At 50.2% G+C, this 19,598-nt stretch overlaps 2 protein-coding genes across 3 annotated transcripts in view; one reads left to right on the plus strand and one right to left on the minus strand.

The window, feature by feature from the left end:
- Plod (procollagen lysyl hydroxylase) overlaps positions 1 to 19,598 on the plus strand; it is a 175,936-nt gene that overhangs the window by 69,572 nt on the left and 86,766 nt on the right. The gene's annotated exons all lie outside the window — the stretch shown is intronic.
- LOC126520871 (immunoglobulin domain-containing protein oig-4-like) overlaps positions 1 to 19,598 on the minus strand; it is a 48,350-nt gene that overhangs the window by 27,195 nt on the left and 1,557 nt on the right. The window lies entirely within an intron of this gene.

Consider the following 19,598-nt stretch of genomic DNA (forward strand, 5'->3'; position numbering starts at 1 on the left):
TGTAAAGACGTCTTCACAATATTTCGTCGTCTTTCTTGCTGCATTCTATTACGTCGGGTCCAGCGTAAAGACGTGGAAACGCCCTGTATATATACGTTTAGGCCGTCAGACTCTTTAGAGTGAGAGCTCCACGACACATGCTCAAAACGGTAATGATGAATATGCACAGATGAGAAGAAGAAGCATATGAATAATGCTCACACTAATTTCCCCGCGCGTGCATGCGGCCAGCCAGGCCGTGCTTTAGCCAGGAAGGAAACGCCGAAAGAATCGTTTGAGGCGCGAAACATGAACGATCTCCGAACCACGGTAACGACGGTCCGAAGAAACCTCAACGGAAGCAACACGATAGTTCACTGGTGATGCTTGTTCAGTAATAATGTAGGGTCCAAGGAAGCGTGATTCAAACTTCTCACACAATCCGGGTGTACGAATGGGCGTCAAAGGAGCACTTCCTCCCTAGGACGAAAGGAGCCGTCTCGACGAGAGATGTCGCAACGTTACTTGCGATCTAGCTGACCGACTTCTTTGTTGAGGCGAGCACGTAGGCGACACTCGTCAAGTCTCGAGACGAACTGTTCGGGTATACTGGTCAAGGTGTCAGTTGGGGCATTTAAGAAAGCGGCGTCTATGGTGAATGTCCGGTGAACGGCCGTAAACCAGGTAGTTCGTCGGATAGCAGTGTTGTGAGCAGGCATCACAAAAGATAAAGGTTTGTCCTAGTTGTCGTGGTTTGGCCCGACATACATTGATATCATGTCCGTTAGTGTACGATGAAATCGCTCTATTAAGTCATTTGTTTGAGGGTGGTATGCGGATGTCGTCCTATGAACTGTGCCGCAAGCTCCGAGTACTTCTTCGATCATAATTGACATGAAAGTCTTGCCGCGATCACTCAACAGTACACGACATGCACCATGACGCAACACAGTGGCGTCCAGAAAGAACGCGGCAACGTCTGAAGCCGAACTTGAGCGTAGAGCAGTGGTCTCTGCGTACCGTGTGAGATGGTCCACAGCTGTCACGATCCGTCGATGACCTGCTGGCGGTATGGGCAGAGGTCCGACCTGCAGGTATATCCCAACAATGGCAAAAGGTGTCTCGGAACATGGGATGGGCTGTAAAAGGCCAGCAGGAGGCGAAGTCGGTCGTTTTCGCCGTTGACACTGGACGCAATGGGTGACGTACTTCGCCACCAAGGTAGACATGCCTGGCTAAAAGAAACGGCTCCTAGCGCGGTTATATGTCTTGTGTAAACCCAAGTGGCTAGCAGATGGGTCGTCGTGAAAGGCTTCAAGGACTTGTGTGCGCAGCGAACGTGGAAGAACAGGTACCCAGCGGTGTCCGTCGGTGTCGTAAATGTAGCGGTCCAGCACATCGTTTTCGAGTTTAAGTAGTCGCATTTGTCGACGTAATCTAGCATTTGGTGCAGGAGAAATTCCGCACAGGCGTTGGATAACGCGGTTGCAGTATGGATCAGAACGTTGACCTGAGGCGAATTGAGTGGCGTGAATGGAAGATAGCATGTGAGTAACCGCTATTGGTAATAGCGTAAGTGGAGACATAGTCTCATCATCAAGTGGCGAGCAATGGAGACACGTCTTCGAAGGCAATAGTGGCAGGGGGCAGCGAGACAGAGCTTCGGCATCCCGATCTTTTTTTCTACACTTGTACGCAACATCAGAATCGTACTTTTGCAATCGTAGCATCCAGCGACCAAGGTGTCCAGACAATCTTTTTTTTTTTTCAGTGACGACAACCAGCGATAAGGCGTGATGGTCGGTTATGACGGTGAGGTGGCCTCCATAAAGATATGGCCGAAATTTTCGTATGGCCCAAACTACAGCGAGACATTCCTGCTCAGTTATCGAGTAGTTCTGTTCGGCAGTCGTTAATGCGCGACTGGCATAAGCAACAACTCTCGTTTAGTGGTATCACGCTGTAGAAGGACAGCACCGATCCCGTGGCCACTAGCGTCGGTGTGGAAACAAGTTGGTGCGTTCTCATCGGAGTGACTGAGGACGGGGTCGGAGAGCAGACGCCACCACTTGTGAGACAACGCTTAAGTCGTCAGGCGCTTCTTCATTCTCTCGAGCGAGAACCCCACGAAACGGACCCAAAAGGGTGAGGATGAGTATGGAGAGATGAAAAGATGAAGCGTATGAATAATGCTCACGATATATATATATATATATATATATATATATTCGGTTTTAGGAACTGGTATGACCGTGCTTTTCTTACAGAAACCGCCGAGAAAAACATTGCGCAGGCGGCGCCTGCACATAGTTCGGCGTTTCCCGTCGCCTGTAGGATGCGCCCATTATGTCTTCCGCCCGGGGCTGATTTATTGCGCTCCCGTGGCGAGTGCGGCGTCTTGAACTTTTCCCAAAAAAGTAGTACTAAAAGAAAAATGGAACAAAGGTTAAGAGAACCAACGTGGGCCGCCGTTCGCCATCGCTATAAGGTTCAAGTGGGAAAGGCCGATCGTTAAGTAAAGGAGGAGATAGATGCCTGGCGTTCCACGTCCGACCCCTTCAGCCCCGGGAGAGAGCGACGAGGTCGAAGCCTGCCCTGCGTTCATCCGTCTGTCAGCCGCGCGTGACGACCAATCGTTCACCCCCGCTGGCTTTGGAAGCAGTGTCTCGCTCCCTCCTCTCCAGTCGTCATGGGAACGGACTTGTAGGTGTCCCTAATCGGAACTCGAGGAAGGCCGCCGCTGGGACTTGCCGGGCTGCTGCAGGCCTGCGGAGCTTCGGGCTAACTTGCCGTGAACTTAGTTCGGCGACTCCCCGCGTACTGGATAGAGCGATAAGTACGCTTGCCTTTTGTCGAGCCGCAACGTGTGCTGCGGTAGCTCGAGGCCTTGTCTGTGCTGCGTGCACCGTGCTTTCGTGTCCCGTCCGGTCTCGGATGAGAACTCCCTTTCCATCTCTCTCTCTCTCTCTCTCTCTCTCTGTCTAGTCGGCTCCTAAATTTGTCTCTTTGCCTTCTTCTGGGCATCTCTCGGGACCTCCGCTGTATACTTGCTGTTCTAGGACAGTGCACTCCGAGCGAAGCCATTCGTGTTGGGATTTTCTCTTCACGTACGCGCGGTGCGCCATTCTGGAAGGACTCGGCGCGGTGTCTTAGTGGCTGTAGTGTTCTGCTGCTGGGCGCGAAGGCGGGGCTTCGATTTCCGGTCGCATTCCGATGGGAGCGAAATGAGAAATAAAATAAACGCTCGTGTGCCGTTCTTTGCTGGTCCAAATTAATGCGAGGCCGAAACAAGGGACAATTTGAATGTACATGTCAGCCGTCTCGCAGTTTCCTTATTTCATTACTTTCTTTTTTATCTGTTTTCTTTGCCTAGCCGCGCTTTTGCCTTCCTTGCCGCAAAACAACCCGGAATTTCATGTCCAGGTGGTCGTGGGTTCCCTGTTCGTTACCCGCTGTTACGCGGACGAATTTCTGAGATTTCCTTTTAAATTCTCTGTCAAATGCGGTGACGATATCGAGGGACGCCAGCTGTGGCGACAATTTGGCAGGCGCAAAGGCGTGATCGTGAACCGATAGCATTTATATATAAACGCTATCGCGTATTTTAGGAGTGTGTTGAGCTGAGCGACCTGTTTAAATCGGCGTAATCGCCCTCCTGTGTCGTGCTCCGGCACAAAAAAAAAAAAAAAAAAAGGAAAGAAACAAGGAAACACCAAGGAGTAGGTCTTCTTGTATTTAATCGCGACGTCCAAGTGTCTTTTTCGTTTTATTTATTTGACGTTCTTTCATTTTGTTGACCTTTCTCTCCGATTGGCCGGACATGTATTTTGCTGTTTGTTTTTTGTTTTGTTTTCACGGACTTCTCCCGGCTAAACTCGAAGTGCCAGTTTTTTGTCACCTTCGCTGCACGCCGCCCCCCTTGATTTCTTTTTTTATTATTATTATTTTGTCAGCGAATACCCGGCCATCGGAAAGCGGACTTACAATTGCTCTTCAACGTTGCGGCCAAAGCTGGCGCTGGAGGGGACGGCAGCTTTCCTACATTTGTACGGTGGCGGAGCCTTTAAGTGCTCTTAAACAAACTCCTACGACGGACTTAGCGCCCCGGCCCCGCTCGAGGAAGCCTGACCGCGGAGGCCGCAAGTGGCGCGGGAGAAGTACCGTATGAACTCAAATAATAGCCGTACTCGCGCAGTGCCACAACGGTCACCTGCCAACTATATAATCCCCCTTTTTTTCTTCTTGTTACACATTGAACCGCGCATGAAACTACGCCGCCGTCTATAGGAGCCGAAGATATGTTGTCGTGTGACGAAAACAAACTTGTGTAGCTTAGTTGTGTTGGAGCCGTATTCATATTCGTATGTAGGTGAGTTTCATACTTGCCAGTGTTCTCCTCGCTGTGTAATGATGATTTTGTTACAACAAAATGATAATTACTGGGCAGACAGCTCCTACGAACAAAGAATACGTACTGTTGCTCTTTATAGTATGTATAGTGGTTTTGATAGCGTTTTGTCGTTTATATATTGTATTGTCTTTCTTTTGCTCTGTTGCCTTGCTTTTTAAATTTTTTACTAATTTGTTAATATTTTTTTTTTTTCGATTGAGCGGCTAATGAAGAACAACAGTTTCTGATAAAATGCTGGTTTCCAATCGAATAATGCCAAATGTTCTTACTAACACAGAAAACATACGGAGTTCGCGTAATGTTGTTGTGACTTCCGTTATATCCACACCCTAAATTCTTTCGCAGTATCTTGAGTTGTAAAAAAAAAATATGCTGCTCTTACACGGGCGTTTACGGTACGTGCGGACCTTCGAGCACCGGGCGGGGTGGGTGGAGGGATCCTCGACGAGATTTGGCGGCGCACCGACACATGGCCCACAGCCAGTTGTTCGACGTCGTTGCTCCCGTTCACCCTTTTGTATAACATCTTTTCTTCTTTCCATTTCTTTCGCTCGACCATAGCGAGAGAGAGAGAGAGAGAGAGAGAGAGAGAGAGAGAGAGAGAGAGAGAGAGAGAGAGAGCCCGGCCTCCTGCTTATGGGGTGAGCGCTATAAGAAGGGATTAAGTTTAACCGCATTTCGGCTCTCCCTGGAATTGGCCATCGGAAGTTCCCGCGGTATATATACTCGGGAGCGGTGGGCTCTGAAGAGTTTCGGAGTCTTGGCCGCAGCGTTTTCTTTCTTACTTTGTTATCTGCCGGACTTTGGCCTGCTGGCCGCGGAGAAACTTGTTTCGAACTCTCGCACGTCGGTTGCGCTAGATTGCTTACTTTGTGTTGCGAGCGGTGCAGCGCGGATGGCTCGACCGTTCGGACCGTAAACACGGGCGTTCGCGACGTGGAACGGCAGGGAACGGCGCATCGCTGCGCGAAGGCGGAGGAATTGAAGAAAGCGAACGGATATTTAAAACAAGAAAGGAGATGGCGCCGCTGTGTGCACACATTGTTGAATGAAAGGCAAACCGACAAGAGGATTCGGGGCTCGATGATATGAAATGCTGGACACGCGATTCCGCTCGCGTTAGGGTATGCTGGGGTAAGAACAAGGAAAGGAACATAACGTTGGTCGGCAATGAGATTTTCTTTCTTTTATTATTATTTCTTTATCTTTTTGAAGTTTGGTGAATATTTGCTGGCAAAGCCCTTTTTCTTTTTAGTCGTGAAGACAAAAAAGACACGCACATCTCCGGATGACGCCGAATATTACACGTCGCCTAATCTGCGTCCTAACAGCCTAACAAAGCCTGTATATCGACGGCACTGAACCGCGTGACCTGAACGCACAATGGAAACAGTATAAAGTGAAGCCAAAGAGGCGCCGAGAATGGCAGCGAGGTAGTGTCACAATAGCAAAGAAAGAAAGAGAAAGAAAGAAAGAAAGAAAGGATCAATAAAAGGAGCACCAGAAGTGAGAGAGATAGGAGAAGAGAGTGGGGAGGCGTCCCTTTTTGTACTCGAAATGGCTTATAACTGTGATGCGCCTGCGACGTTGGTTGAAGGCATGTGTACGCGTGCATTAACACGCTGCGTCAGACACTCTCGGCGAGTAACGGTTCTGGGACGGACGCCTCGAAAGAGCGCGCACGCGCGCGAAATTGAAACCAAGAGCTCCGGAGAGAGAGAGAGAAATAAATAAAGATAAAGCAAGAATGCCATAAAGCTTGAGAAGGAAGAGCACTATATAGCGCGATGGAAAAATTCCAGCGCGTACAAGGCCTCCTTGCGGGCGGCGGTGAGCAATGAAATGGAAAAGGCAATTTCGGGCGCCGCGAGGCCGCCGATCCGGAACCGGAAATGAGACCAAAGGTCCGCCTCCCCCTCTCCCTCCTTTCCACCCTCCCCTGCTGCGTTTCAGCCTTTGCTTCAGTCTCGCTCCTCCCTGTATCGCTCACTCTTCCCTCCTTCGCCGCTCAAAAAGAATTACAGGCGTTACTGGCGTTTCTGAGACGAGCCCAGTTTGTTCCGTCGTCGGTTTTCCCATTGTACTTTCGTTGGGAAAGCGTGCGTGCGCGCGCACGCACGCACGCACGCGCGTATACGCACACAAACGAGCGCGCACGCAATTACCCGCGCTTACACACACGCACGCGCTGGGGACGTACGAACAAAGATGAGCGCAGCATAGCATGCGTAAGACAAACGCATGCGCACAAACAAGCAGACGTGTACAGTCCCGCTGCGTACTCCGTCTTTGTATTTTGCGAGTCGCCATGTTTACCGAAGCCCCGTATACTTAGTGATGTGCATATATTGTCATTCAATGAAGAGATGTACACTCGCTAATCTGTGCTGCATTTTTCATCCTTGGGCGGGTGACGGTGCATCTATGAGGTCAGCTGCTCTGCTAGCACGCACGCAGCTCGTTCCCGTCGCGGCTTGCTAAAATTCCCTGAGGCAACCACTGGCGCTGTCGCAAGCGGCGGGGCAACTCGCGAACGTGACTGGTGGAGGCTTCCAATGCCGGGGGCAAGCTGACGGTTTGTCTTTTGTTTGAGTCCCCTCAGATCTGCATTTCAGAGCAGCTGCGTGTGATCGATGCGCGAAGCCTCGCTCAGATCGCGCGCATAAATGTTGAGGAGCGTCTCTGCAGGGAACGCAAGAAAAGCCCTGAAACACAAAACAAGAAAAATGATTGTGCTTTTATCCGGGAGGAGTGCAACCGCTTAATGGTACTGCTACGAAACTCTACGGCGAAGGGATTAGATGCACGAACTAGATAGATAGACAGATAGATTTAGTGATAACGCAGCAAGAGAAACCATATGGAAAGGAGAGATGCACTTCGCGCTAACGTGGTAGAGGCCTCGTAGGTCTACAGAATTGACGAGGTCTTAACAAAGATCAAAGTGGGCGGTAGCTATTTCACAGCGAAGCTCCTCCGGCGCAACCCCATGCGCATGCGCGAAACAAGAAAGAGAGAAAAAAAAAATGCGCGTGATTGGCTGCGCCAGTAGTAACGTCGTTGCTCTCCGTCGCAGCCGAGCGCGTGTGCAGCAGTTTCTCTCCGGCTCCAAAATGGGAAGGACATACGTGGCGAGCAGCAACGCTGCGAGCAGAACCGGGAACGAGCTCGTCTACGCCGTACCGAAGCTGCAGCCCAAGCATAAGAATAGGCTCGTGTACCCGAGCGCAAGCAGCAACTGTGTACCGAGGGTTCGGCAGCCTACCAAGCCGTCGTTTAATGAACCGTCGTCATTAACCAAGTGATAAACACCGGGGCCGCACGTTTCAACTTCGCTGGTTAATCATCTGTACGGAGTGCTTGGTCAGTGATTTTTCGTTGTAAAGGTTACTTGGCTGCAGGCATATGCGTGCACGACTGTGTGGTCTTCGCGTAAAGCCGAGGCGATTTCGCCGTGTGGGCAGTGCGCTAGCTCACCGCGTTATAGCGAGTGTTTATCGAATTGGCCAATGTCTCAAGAATAGCGGGAAATAATTCAATAAATCAGCAACAAGTGGAAATAACAAACGAAGTACGGCTATTACGTTCCGAGTCGCGTCATATTGCCGCCACATTTCAAAGCGCGTAATATGTTAACGAAGGAAAATGGGGAAAAAAGGGTTTTAAAATAGGACGTCTGGTTAAGGAGCGTCAGTGTGCAGAAAGAAAATTAACGAGTGTGCTGTCTGTTCTGGTTCAGCGTTCGCGGTTTATTATTATTTATTTGCTTTATTTATTTCAAATTTTAATTCATCAAGAACGGGTAGGGCCAAGGAACTACGATTTGTGGGGTTAGGTTATAGGGAGAGACAAAAAGATGAAAGGAACGCACCTCGCTGCCCTAGTATTTGAGGTCGCGTGCTTTAAGCCCATAAGGCCTACATTCATTTGCTTTTTGTTTGCTCTGTCTATTTCACTCCCTCCTGACCGAAGGCAATCTCGCGGTTTTGCCTGCCCCTCTCCCCCGACTCCCGCTTTTTCACCGGCGCGGCCGGGTAATCTCGCGAAGCACGCAGGCGTTCCCGGTAACGAGCTGCCTTCGGCTGTCCCTTCTCCGCCGTGCATCGCAGCTCGCCGTCAGCAGCGCATCGGAGCCGGTCTCCTGCGGCCCCACACGCGCGAGGCAGCAGCAGCAGCGAGGCGCCGCGCTGTTCGCTTATTGGCTTATAATGCCCGCAGGAGGCGGTTGCCCGCCACGAAAGGGTGCTGCCGCTTCGAGGGAACCGATGTTTACGGAATAAGAGGGGAGGAAGTGCCACTCGGGCGGTTGGTTTGAAGGGAATGGCACCAGGCAGCGCATTCGAGTAATAGGCGGTTTGCCGAGTTTGCACCGCGCTGCTCCGGCTTAATGCAGCGCGGGATGCTCGGGTTTACCGTGAGCCCCACCCGCGTTCCACAGGAAAGGTATAGGGACGGCGATCTAGACGAGCAGGGAAGGCTGGGGAGAATTGGATGAGTGGCGAAGGAAGGCTCACTGCCTGCACCGCGCAAGTAGGGACGAAGTTGCGCTGGCTCCGGCGTCCAGTTTCATTGGTGGTTGTAGCTTTAAATGAAGGCCGTTATGGCGAACGCGATGCTTGGGAACTTTTGCACTACTTGCCGAAGCAAGTATGCCACACACGAAGCCGCGGCATGTACGAAAGAAAGTTCGAGCGATCGTACTATCGCGCTTTATTCGTCGACGGCCCCCCAAAATAGTTTATTTTTTCTATTTATAAGGAAGAGATGAGCAGGCCGGAAGCGAAGTTTGTTATTATAGCCTTAGTAACGCCTCATCTAGTTTGCTGGGGCAGTGCTAGCGTGCAAGAAGGCATGGTGTGGGCTGCTATTTTCAGCAGTTCTCGTGTTTACGTTCTCTTCGCTGGCGCTAACAGCGACAAAAATCATGAAAGCTATAGACAGTCTCCTAGCTACACTGCGGTAACCTCTGCCCGCGAAAGCGACTGTGCTTTGCTGTGAAGCATACACGCACGCGCTGCACAGAAACAGTATGCTGCGCAGCCCTCATCATATTCACCATACCACCACCCTACTTCTCTTCACATCCTATATCTGTTATTCCCCCAAACCCTTTCCCCAGCGTGGAGTAGCAGGCACTTCACTCAGGTCGACCTCTCCACCTTTCTGCCATTAAATATTACTCTCTCTTCTCTTCGCTACTCGTTCTGGAAGCCATCTACTTTTTTTCCATTTTGTGATGCACTTAACTGGTAGCGGTCGGTCTAGTTCACGTATTCGGTCTTGTTATAGTACCAAGCGATACCTTTAACAGATGTTGGGTGGTGAGGAACGGTCACCGGAAAAACAAAAATGATAATGTACACGTGTCAATATAACAACATTGCTGAACGGCGCTGCGGCCATGTCTTATTGTGCGCACTGATTAAGCATGTGCTTGCGTGCTGTTACCACTCGGTTTGCAGCGACGTTTGCTGACGCCATTTGACTGGTCTTCTTTTCCGAGAGCGTTGTAGGCAGCAGCGCTTCATAACTTCTCTAAATAACTCTCCCTCCCGTTAAGTTGGCGTCAATCTCAGCGAAACCTGATCGATAAGTAAAGGCAAGAGCTCAAGAGACTCGTCTAAGGTAATATATCACGCGATGAAGACTTGGAGAAAGACGGTAAGACGTGGAGAAAGGCGAGCCTAAAATAAATTGACCTGCATCATCTAACGACGCGTGCTCGTGCGATGGTCGTATTCCGCGCTTTCATTGCTAGGCCGAAAGAAGGCTGATGGCACTCAAGGGCGCCGGGGACGGGAAACCTGAGACGGAAGTTAGTAGCCGTGATTTCGCGGCTTGGCGAAGATCATTATATAGAACGAAGTTGCTGCAAGTCAAAATGCAATGACAAAAGAAAAAAAGGGAAAGTACGACAGGAATTGAAGTAGGAAACTAAGAGTACAAACCAAATAGGCGAACCTACTAACGAAATCGCGCAGTCAGCGACGATGCGGTTCTCGGCGGACAAGACGGCAAAACGGGGGAAAGCTTCCTTGTCGCCGCGGAGAGATGATGCCGCCCTTATTTATTTATTATGCTCCGGGGAGCGCATCCCGACAGGCACCTACCACTCCTTCTCGCTTTCGCTCGGCTTCAATGAGAAGACGCCGAACTCTATACGTGCTCGTAACGAGAAAAACACACCGTTACCAGGAGAGGTAGCCTGAAAGGGGAAAAAAGGGGTAAAAAAAAACAAGAAAGACGTGAGCGGCTTGACTGCGGGAAAATGAGGAAACGCAGACCAGAAGCGTGTTTACGTTGGCGGGGAGGTCGTCTTCGAAAAGAGAAAACAAAATATAAAAAATTGTGGTACCTCTAACGCTGTGTACTTATCAACGCTGAGTCCACGGGAATGCAGCGAACAAAAAAAGATAACATACAGTTAAAGCGGGATGCAATCGAAGGCGCGGAAGTGAGGATGTGAGACGCCGGCGAAGTAGGGGAAGAGGGAGTGAGGACTAGGTTGGACGAAGGGAAGATTTGACGAAGTGGGGAAAAAGATGGGGAAGGGGTGGAAGCAACGCGCGAGAAATCGCGACATCGTCATCGTCGGCTGGAATGAAAGGTTGCTGTGTGTGTCACGGGAAAGTGAAGGAGGATGGGGGGGGGGGGGGGGGGGGGGGAGGGGGGATGAGAAGCACGGGCTCGCGAGAACGCGCGTCGGCGTAATCTCGTCAGACGGAGACCGAGCCTATAAATATTGAAGGCCTCCTTGCGATCTGCCTTGAGCGTGTATATCGAAGGAGGGCAAGTGGCACGTAAGAAGAGTTAGGGCGAGGACGACTCTCACGATCGTGTGATCGACGTGCCGCAGCATCTCCGATGAGTTTAGAGAGAGAGAGAGAGAGAGATCGACGCGGAGAAAGAAAGGGAAGGCGCGAAGGAGAGTCGTAGGGCGTTCTCATAACGACGTGGTGGGAGACGTCGTGCCGGTTACGAGATTAGCGTGGTTTTGATGAAAACTGCGGAGTCGATGGGAAATAGATAACGTAGGGTAGAAATGACGACGGCGGGTTGTGGAACGAGCATACGTATTATCCTTGGGTGATTGCGGACAGTGGGACGTCGGGAATAACGAAAGGAACCTCAAGCAAGTGCACTTGCGTCTGGTGTTAGCATTCATCGGTTCGAGAGCAGGTATTTTGTGCCAGTAGGTGGAATCGGGTCGTGAGGTGTATCGGGAGGTGTAGGCGTTCTTCGGACATGCGGTATGCTTCGGAAATTGTCTGTAACTGATTGAAACTGATTGCTTCGTGTGGGTGGCGCGTGGAACTTCGAAGCGATGTGGCGGTCGAGTGAGAGAGACAGTGTGAGAAGTACCATAAGCGTACAAGTATCATGATATGGTTGATTGTCCCTATTGCGAGGTCAGCTGGTGTAGCCGACCAAACTGGGCTCGATGGGGAAGTGACAGCCCCACATGGGAACGATAGTGACTGATGTAATGCTTTATGCCTGTTTCGGACAGGTTGTTTGAGAGAGGGATTGTCGAGAAGAGAGGCGCCATTTTCTGCGACTCTTTAGGGGAGCACGGCTGGGCGCCTTGTGGATCGGGAGGGTGACATAAAAGAGAAAGGAAAGGTTAGAAGGTCGATGCGTTCACAGAGCCTATTGCTGACAGTGGCAGGTAGGTGGCGCATTTACAAGTTAGGCACCCTCGAGACAGAGCACCTCTCGTCACTGAGTAAGAAGGAAACAGTCGACTCAGCCTTGGCATTATGTATTTGATTTGAGGATGCCGGTGCGGAGAAGGTGTTGCCACTGCTAGGTGTAGCGGCACATATCGACTCAATGCGACAGATACGAAATACACCTTGTGTAAACCTTTGCAGAACTTCACGGCCTCTTTTGGTGAAAGAAGAACGCCTAGGAAGAACTGAGAAATAGAGACATCTTCCAGATCTGCGCAAACATTTAGCAAACTATACACTTATCCAGCATGCAAATAGCCTCCTCCTCTTGCCTTGGCTTATTTCTTGAGCCCAAAAGCCATCACTTAGGGGGCTGCGCCAACGGCGTGGTGCGTCGTGAGCGCCCTTCTGCCCGACCGTCTGAAGAGTTACAGTATACATAGAGTGCCATGAATATATGGCGCGTAACATCGGTGTGACGACATCTTGAGAGCTCTAGCTGCGGGACTCTTGGCACCAGCCTCCGAAGTTGTCGGCGATTAGCGACGCACTGTGCCGGAGATCTCGGAGGCGACGTCGCAATCCCGCCGTAGCTTAACGGCGGGATTATCTACTACGCAGAGTGATCGGTCTCCAACGTGGCGGACCCAGGTTCAAGTCCGAATGAAGTGAGACCTCTTTAAGTGTGCGGATCACATATCGCGCATAGCCACGTTTCAAAAAGAAAGTAAAAAATAAAGAGAGAGAGAAGGCAGCACGGAGGGATTGGTTATTCGCTGGAAGAAAGAATTAAAAAAAGAAAAAAATGGAGCACTCTGGGCTGGAGAAACCAAGCCGAATGGTCATTCCCTTCTGGCGCGAACAAAAGTAGCGGTTGCAAATAAGAGCAAACGAAATGGTTTCGTTTGGCAAACATGTGGCGGCATTTTTTCTTCTTTTTTCACGCGAAGTGCAGAGTGTGTAACTTGAACGGGAGGCAGCCGCTGAGGTGGACCAGGCGCACGAGTGTTATTGCCCAAAGACGGGGAGGTATTGTGCCATTACTCTTGCGTTCCGGCGCCGATATATAGTAGTAGAGTGAACGCTGCAGTCTCTCTGGATCGTTCTTCACGGGGGGTATATATATATAGCCGCTGTGTGCTGCTGTCTTATGAATGACTCTCTTTCCGATGCTCGCTTGGCGAGCGTCTCGTCTGCTCTTTCTCTTGTATATATATGTTCTTTATTCATTCTATTCTTCGGTTGCAGACTGTAAGTTATTGACCGGAATGACCGGTATGACGCGCCTGGAATTTCTGCCCACTCGCCGCTAGGGAGGCGCTTTTTCAAGCGGATGTGAGCGATGGCTCATTGTCAACCGGCTGACGCCGTCGCTTGGCCGAGTCCGGCGAATGTGACGTATAATGATGCGATTCGAGAATGCGGGAGGTTGTAGTGTTTTACAAGGAGCGCGCAGCTGAGAATTTTATCCCGACTGCCGTTCTTCCAGGGCTCGCTTTCGTTTTTGGAATTCTGAACACAGCATTGACAATAAGTGGGGAGGACAATCTTCGAGGCGCGGTGTATAAGCAAAACTAATCGAATAGTAAAGTAAGTTTGCGCGCTGTTGCAGAACGTCGAAAAGGGGGCTTTTGGTCATTGCCAAGCCTTCTAGGGAGCTGCTTGTATCTACCTAACGTAACTGAACCCCCTCCCCCTTTTTTTCTTATTCTTCTTCTTTCTTTTTCTTAGGACGAAGTTGAGCTACATTATTAAATTGCGCTTCTGCAACAACTAAATGACCTATCTTTCTGCGAGGAGACGCTTGGTAAGCCAGGTATGACGCACAAACAAAATAAGGGTATGCCGACTCCCACTCTAAAGTTCCTGCAACACCTTCCTGTGACGTAATTAATTTGATCATTGTCTGCGGGGGTTATAGGTTACTGTTCACCGATTGGAACGGTCTGCGTATCATTCTAAAGGGAATCAAGCGTATCAGTCTTTTGAGACGTTTTCCTGCGACGACATGACCAAAATCGCAGAAATCACGTTGGCATCCGCAACGTCACACTAACTTACTGACGGTGACATTTTGCGTGAAATGAAGAAAAACAAATGAAAGGGAAACTTCGCTTTTGTTTTCTCTTGCAACAATGAACGGCGTCAAGTCATATTCATCTTCGACCATCGTCTTCGGCCGCCGTCACGTCTTCCTACAACAGTTGGAACAGTCAAGTCTTTAGTTTTCCAGAGCATATGACGGACTGCCCTTCGCCTTTCTTTTCTTTTTAAACCATTGTCTTGGAAAAGACCACCAATCGAGCCCACCAACAAATAAACGAATATCTAACACATCGTCGTTATCATTAGTATAGTGCTTATCGAGTAGCATTCCTGTTACGCAGAGGAAAAAGAAAGAAGAGTATAGCGTTGGGGATCGCAGCGCGCGTTTCTATACTTTGACGAGGCTCCCAGCTTTCCCATTTCGTTGGTGCGAGCAGAAACAACAATTTGACAGACTTTCAGAAAAGTAACGCGAAAAAGGTGAAGCGAGAAAAGCGGGTGAAAAACCGATAGAACGAGAGGTTGGGAAAACGAGCTTATAGCAGCAGCAGCGTTTTTGCTGGCCGCTAAGCGGCGAGACCTGTCACTTTGAATGCATTCTTCCCGGGACATACTTGCGTGTTACGTCCTTCTTGAGAATTTTTTTTTTTTTTTATGGCACACACCTTTCTTGCACTATAGACAGGCGTGATCAGTAAAAGGAAGGCGGAGAACGAATGCATTCTTTATGTCTTTTTTTTTTCGACTGCCTTCCGCGGCAATTTTGGATAAGCCTAAAGACACGCGTTATCGGCGCATCCCCATAGTAAATAAATCTTCAAAATCCGCGTAAACGTTTAGTAAACTGCGCGTACTCGCTCTTTTAGTGTTCCTTTCGTCGTTCCGTCGCTAGTTCCACATCCATTAATTTCTAAATGCCTTTACTAAAATTGCACCGGCGATGGCGTTGCGAGGCTCGAGAACCTTTCTGCAATGGTTGCATGACGTGCGTCATCTAGCGAGCGCTGTGCATGTATGGGCCTCCGGGATTCTCGGTGCCGAGCAACGCGCCGCACATTTCGGAGGCAATGCTGCAGCTCTAGCTACAGCGATTCATTCGACACCGCGCTTCATGAGCGGCGGTGTTAGTTTCATTATACTGTGCAAGTCGTCAACTCGGCGGACATATAGGTTAGAGTTCTAGCCGAGGGCATACTTTCAGCGCGCGACTGATATTGCTACGCGTACATCGTTGCGATTGTTGACGGTAGCCTCCTTTTCACCGGACTATCACAGTTATCCAGCCTTCACTCGGCGCAAGATGGGCCCACTGTATCCGAATTTTCATGAGCGTTGTCGCCGATTTTTTAGCAAAATAGTTTCGTTCGATTACATGCTGCTGGCGCGACGCGGATACCGCTATGTAGATTCTCGAAGGTGCCCGAGCACCAGCGATTGCTGTAAAACGTGCGTCCATACGTGTGTAAGTAAACAGGCGACGGACTTGACTCGTGGGTCAGATTTCTACGACCGTGCTCGCCGCGCTGTTGTGATTTGAGTTTTGCATGTTTTTTTTTCTTTTTTTTTTTTCGGGCACAAGTTCGCCCAATATAGAGTTCGATTCCGAACGTGCAGTTTTGGCAGCGTGTCGCTTATTTTACGGTGACAATACCGTTCGCTTAGTCATACTACTGCGAGTATAAATAAATAAATAAATAAATAAATAAATAAATAATAAGAGAGACAGGTAACCTGGCATAAATAAGCTATTCGCCGGGCAAAATTGACAAATGACAAATGAATGGGCGGCTCCCTCTGCGCCCGGGGCAGGCCATAACGTCATACCTATAGGGGCTTCTGTGCCCGCGGGACGCCGTCGCCGCCCCGCGTGTTAAATTAATGTTCACTCGCTCGCGTTCCGTCGCGATTTCCGGCAACGCTCGTCCGAGCATGCATTGGCGGCTTCATCCTCCGCCGAGCAGCTTTGCCCGCTCGGCGTATAGCGCTCGCGTGTGCTCGGCATATATGTGCCGCGAATCGCCTACACCGAGGAGAACCCGGCTCCCGCAAAGCGTCTGGCCTGCGCGGACGTGGAATTAAAATAAATAAATAGATGCATACGTATAAAATAAAGTTGACAAATGTACGCGTCTATATAGGGGTGCGACGCGCGCGTCGGTTTCGGGCCGCTCCTCGCAATTTGCGCCGGCACTCAATCAAGATTAGCCGCTAACCCTCCCCCCCCCCCCCCCCGCGTTCTCTCTCTCTCATCGTTTCCGAGAACGTCGGGCCAGTTGCGTGCGTTTATGGTGTAGACAACGCGCAGTACACGCATGCGTTACGAACGAGCGCGCCGCCATGCCCGTCTGCTCTCGCGAAAAACCGTACAGTGTTGCGAAAGTTAAAAGTAGTTATAGCGCCTTCTTTGTGTGCCGTGACTGATCGCGGGCCGAATTCGCGGATAGATAGATGTTCGTGCTTTGTTGAAAGAATGGGGCTATGCGCCGAGGAATCCTGGGATGTATCGGTATCGCGGTTCGTTGGCAAATGGGCCAGTTGACCGGTGCTGCGGCGAAGTAAACGTGTATGCGCATTAACGAGCCTATATACACGCGTTCCGAGCAGATCGAGCTTCGCGCGACGCTGCACGAATTTAACGGGACTGGGCGCGCGCGGTGTACACCGCGTCCAGCGCGGTGCGCAGACACGTGTAGGCCACCATACATCTACCCGAGGAGCGGACAGCTCCGGCGATGGAAGTTGAAGGAGGGAGAGGAGATGAGAGAACGAGAGAGTGAATCCGAGCCCGGAAGGGTTGACCGTTTCCTCCGGTCGAGCGAAAAAAGCGTTTCCTGTCGGATTAATTGTCGGCACGACTGAATAATTACCGTCCCCGAGGAGAGATGCGCTTCGGACTCTCGGTTTCCTCCTCCTCCTCCTCCTCGCAACGTCGCCCCCGCCTCGCGCCCGCACCCGGTGCACGGCGCACCCCACCGCCTCGTTTGAGGCGGTCGCCCGCCCTTTGCTAGCTCCCTGTCCTTCTCCAATCAACGTGGCCAGTCTTTCGCAAACCCCGCGATTTTTTTTTCTTTTGCAAGCGAGATAAGGAAGTGCTTAGCGCGCGGGATCCGCCGTCGACCTAAGTGCTGGCTGCTCCCGATGTGTGGAGAATGCGTCGTTTGCAGACTGGTTCGCTCCATCCCTCTGATGCGCCTTTCAATTTCACTCGCCGTCCCCTGCTCCTTGTTCGCGGCCATTCGTGTGTCTCTTCCATCCCCTTTCGCTTTTGTCTTTCACTCCGCATGTAGCAACGCCTGCGACGTGTGCGTCTTAAGCATGCACACCGGCAGCACGCCGGAAATGTAAATAACCAGGCCGGGGCAGCGCCGCGGATTTTGCGAGCACTAGCGCGGCTCCTTCTTGTGGGTCCGTCGCCCTGGGATTTGCTTTCTCTTTTCGCTAATCCTTTTGACGCTTGACGATGGTGGAAGCGTTGGGCCCGACAACCTCAGGCAAAGTACTGAACGGGCGGATACGCTGTGTTTGTTGTGCGGTAGTGGGATAAGATTGTGCAGACGTCTTAGTGTGATGTCTTTCAAGTGAAGATAATAGAAAAGAATATATATTTGCAGTAAAGATGGCAGTGTGTAACGCCAAGTTCAAGTGCACTGAAACGAAGGCACATGCGTCAAAGCGGAAAGCAAGCAAGCAAACCAAGAAAGCGCGACCACGTGAATTTACCGAAATCCATACAATAGACACGTGGGAAAAATTCTGAATCGCACGATATGCGAGGTGACATAAAAAAATTAATTCGATTAGTAATGTCGGCTTATGCGGTTATATGTGTACATCACTTTTTCTTTTTTTTGTCTGGCGCTCTTAGCAAATTAACATCTTCGTCTCAGTTTGTGACTAATGCCTAAAATAGGAAAAGATGCGTTTATGGTGACGAGATAGATGTTTCGCCCTATCTAATAGCGTCGCTAATGGCGACACATCTGTTTCTGCTCACAGTAAAAAGGTTAAGCTTTAAAATAAACTCATCCTGCTGCCTTCGTGGTTGTTCCGTGTCGTCTTCCTTCGTCCACCCTTTTATCTGGCGCCTTCGTTGTAAACATGTATAACCAACTCGCCCACCCGCACGTGCTCACTGCTGTTAAAAACAGGATGCCTATACGAACAATGGAAGTTCGTGGATTGTCTAGGCCGTCAGTTTTCGGGATATTGAATATGTGAACTTTGTCCTACTGTCTCTCCCTTTCTCTCGATGCACTTCTTCGTGCTGAACAAGCTGAATTAACAAAAAAGGAAGTGAGCGTATACCAGGGTTGTAAGCATACGCGGTGCCTCAGTCGTGCGCTTGTCGCCTAAGAGACGGCTTGCCTGCGAAAGCGATCCAAAGAGAGGATGTCGAATATAAGCTGGTGATAGCCTGCTCACATGCGAATCCTTTCTGTGTGCACGTACCCGCTTACCACGAGCCACGATCCCATACGCGTGACTAAATATTTGCTTGCTTGGACACTCGCCGATTTTACAATAAAAACTGTCTCTGTGACTCCGAAGCGACATCAAGAGTGCCCAGGTACTCAAAAGGAGCGTTCCTGACATTTCTGAGTGAGAGTAGTCACTCTAGCGACCCTAAGCTCCTGCATCACCTACCGAGCTCTGCGCACAACCTTGCTTACGATTAGTGAAAGCGCACAGTACAAATTGCTGCACGTTGAACGTGCCCGCGTACTATTCATGCAGCCTTTCCTTCAAATAATCGAAAACTCTGGGAGCACGAGTGGATCTGAATCCGTTCTGCGTAGTGTCATGCGAATTTCTATTACTCGGAAGCTTGAGAAGTTGCGAACGAAATCCCGCCTCACTCTCCAGAGATCTCGAGCTGTGTGAACGCAACAGGGAGCCGACCAGACGTCCCGGAGCCGACGGTGGTCGCTCCAGCTAATGGCTTTCTGCCTTTTTCACGCAGACAGTCTTCGCTGCACCACTTTCCTCTTTTCTCGCCGGTCCTGTTCTCGATTGTTCCAAGTAGCAACTAGGCTGCTTCGGCCGACTTCTGTGACCTTTTTTTTTTTGTTTAGTCCAGGTGTATGTCTCGTAATTTTGGGTCCTTATGGCAGGCATGCGGTACAGGCTTCCAGTATACCTGTTATGAAACACTCAGGAGGAGTAACGTTAGCCGGCGAAACGCCAGGCTAACACCTCCAGCATATCATTAAAGCTCATTTCTCTCTCTCTCTCTCTCTCTCAGGAGTAATAAAATGAAGCGTCAGCCTGAGAAAAGCGCAACTAGGCGCAATGACAGAAATTTCGCAGATGACTTTATCGTGCGTTACATGTAGGTTGGGTAGGTATAATGTGAAGATGCCCGCTTTCGCGCGATTCTAGTCCTTCCTTATCCATTAACGAATTACGAAAATAAACAGCATCGGGATAGCATCGTTACGTTATGTCAGGCCTGTACGCTGCATTAATTCATGCTCCACCTGTAGCTACGA

The sequence above is a fragment of the Dermacentor andersoni genome, chromosome 3 (genome assembly GCF_023375885.2).
Source record: "Dermacentor andersoni chromosome 3, qqDerAnde1_hic_scaffold, whole genome shotgun sequence".
Classification (NCBI taxonomy): Eukaryota; Metazoa; Arthropoda; class Arachnida; order Ixodida; family Ixodidae; genus Dermacentor; species Dermacentor andersoni.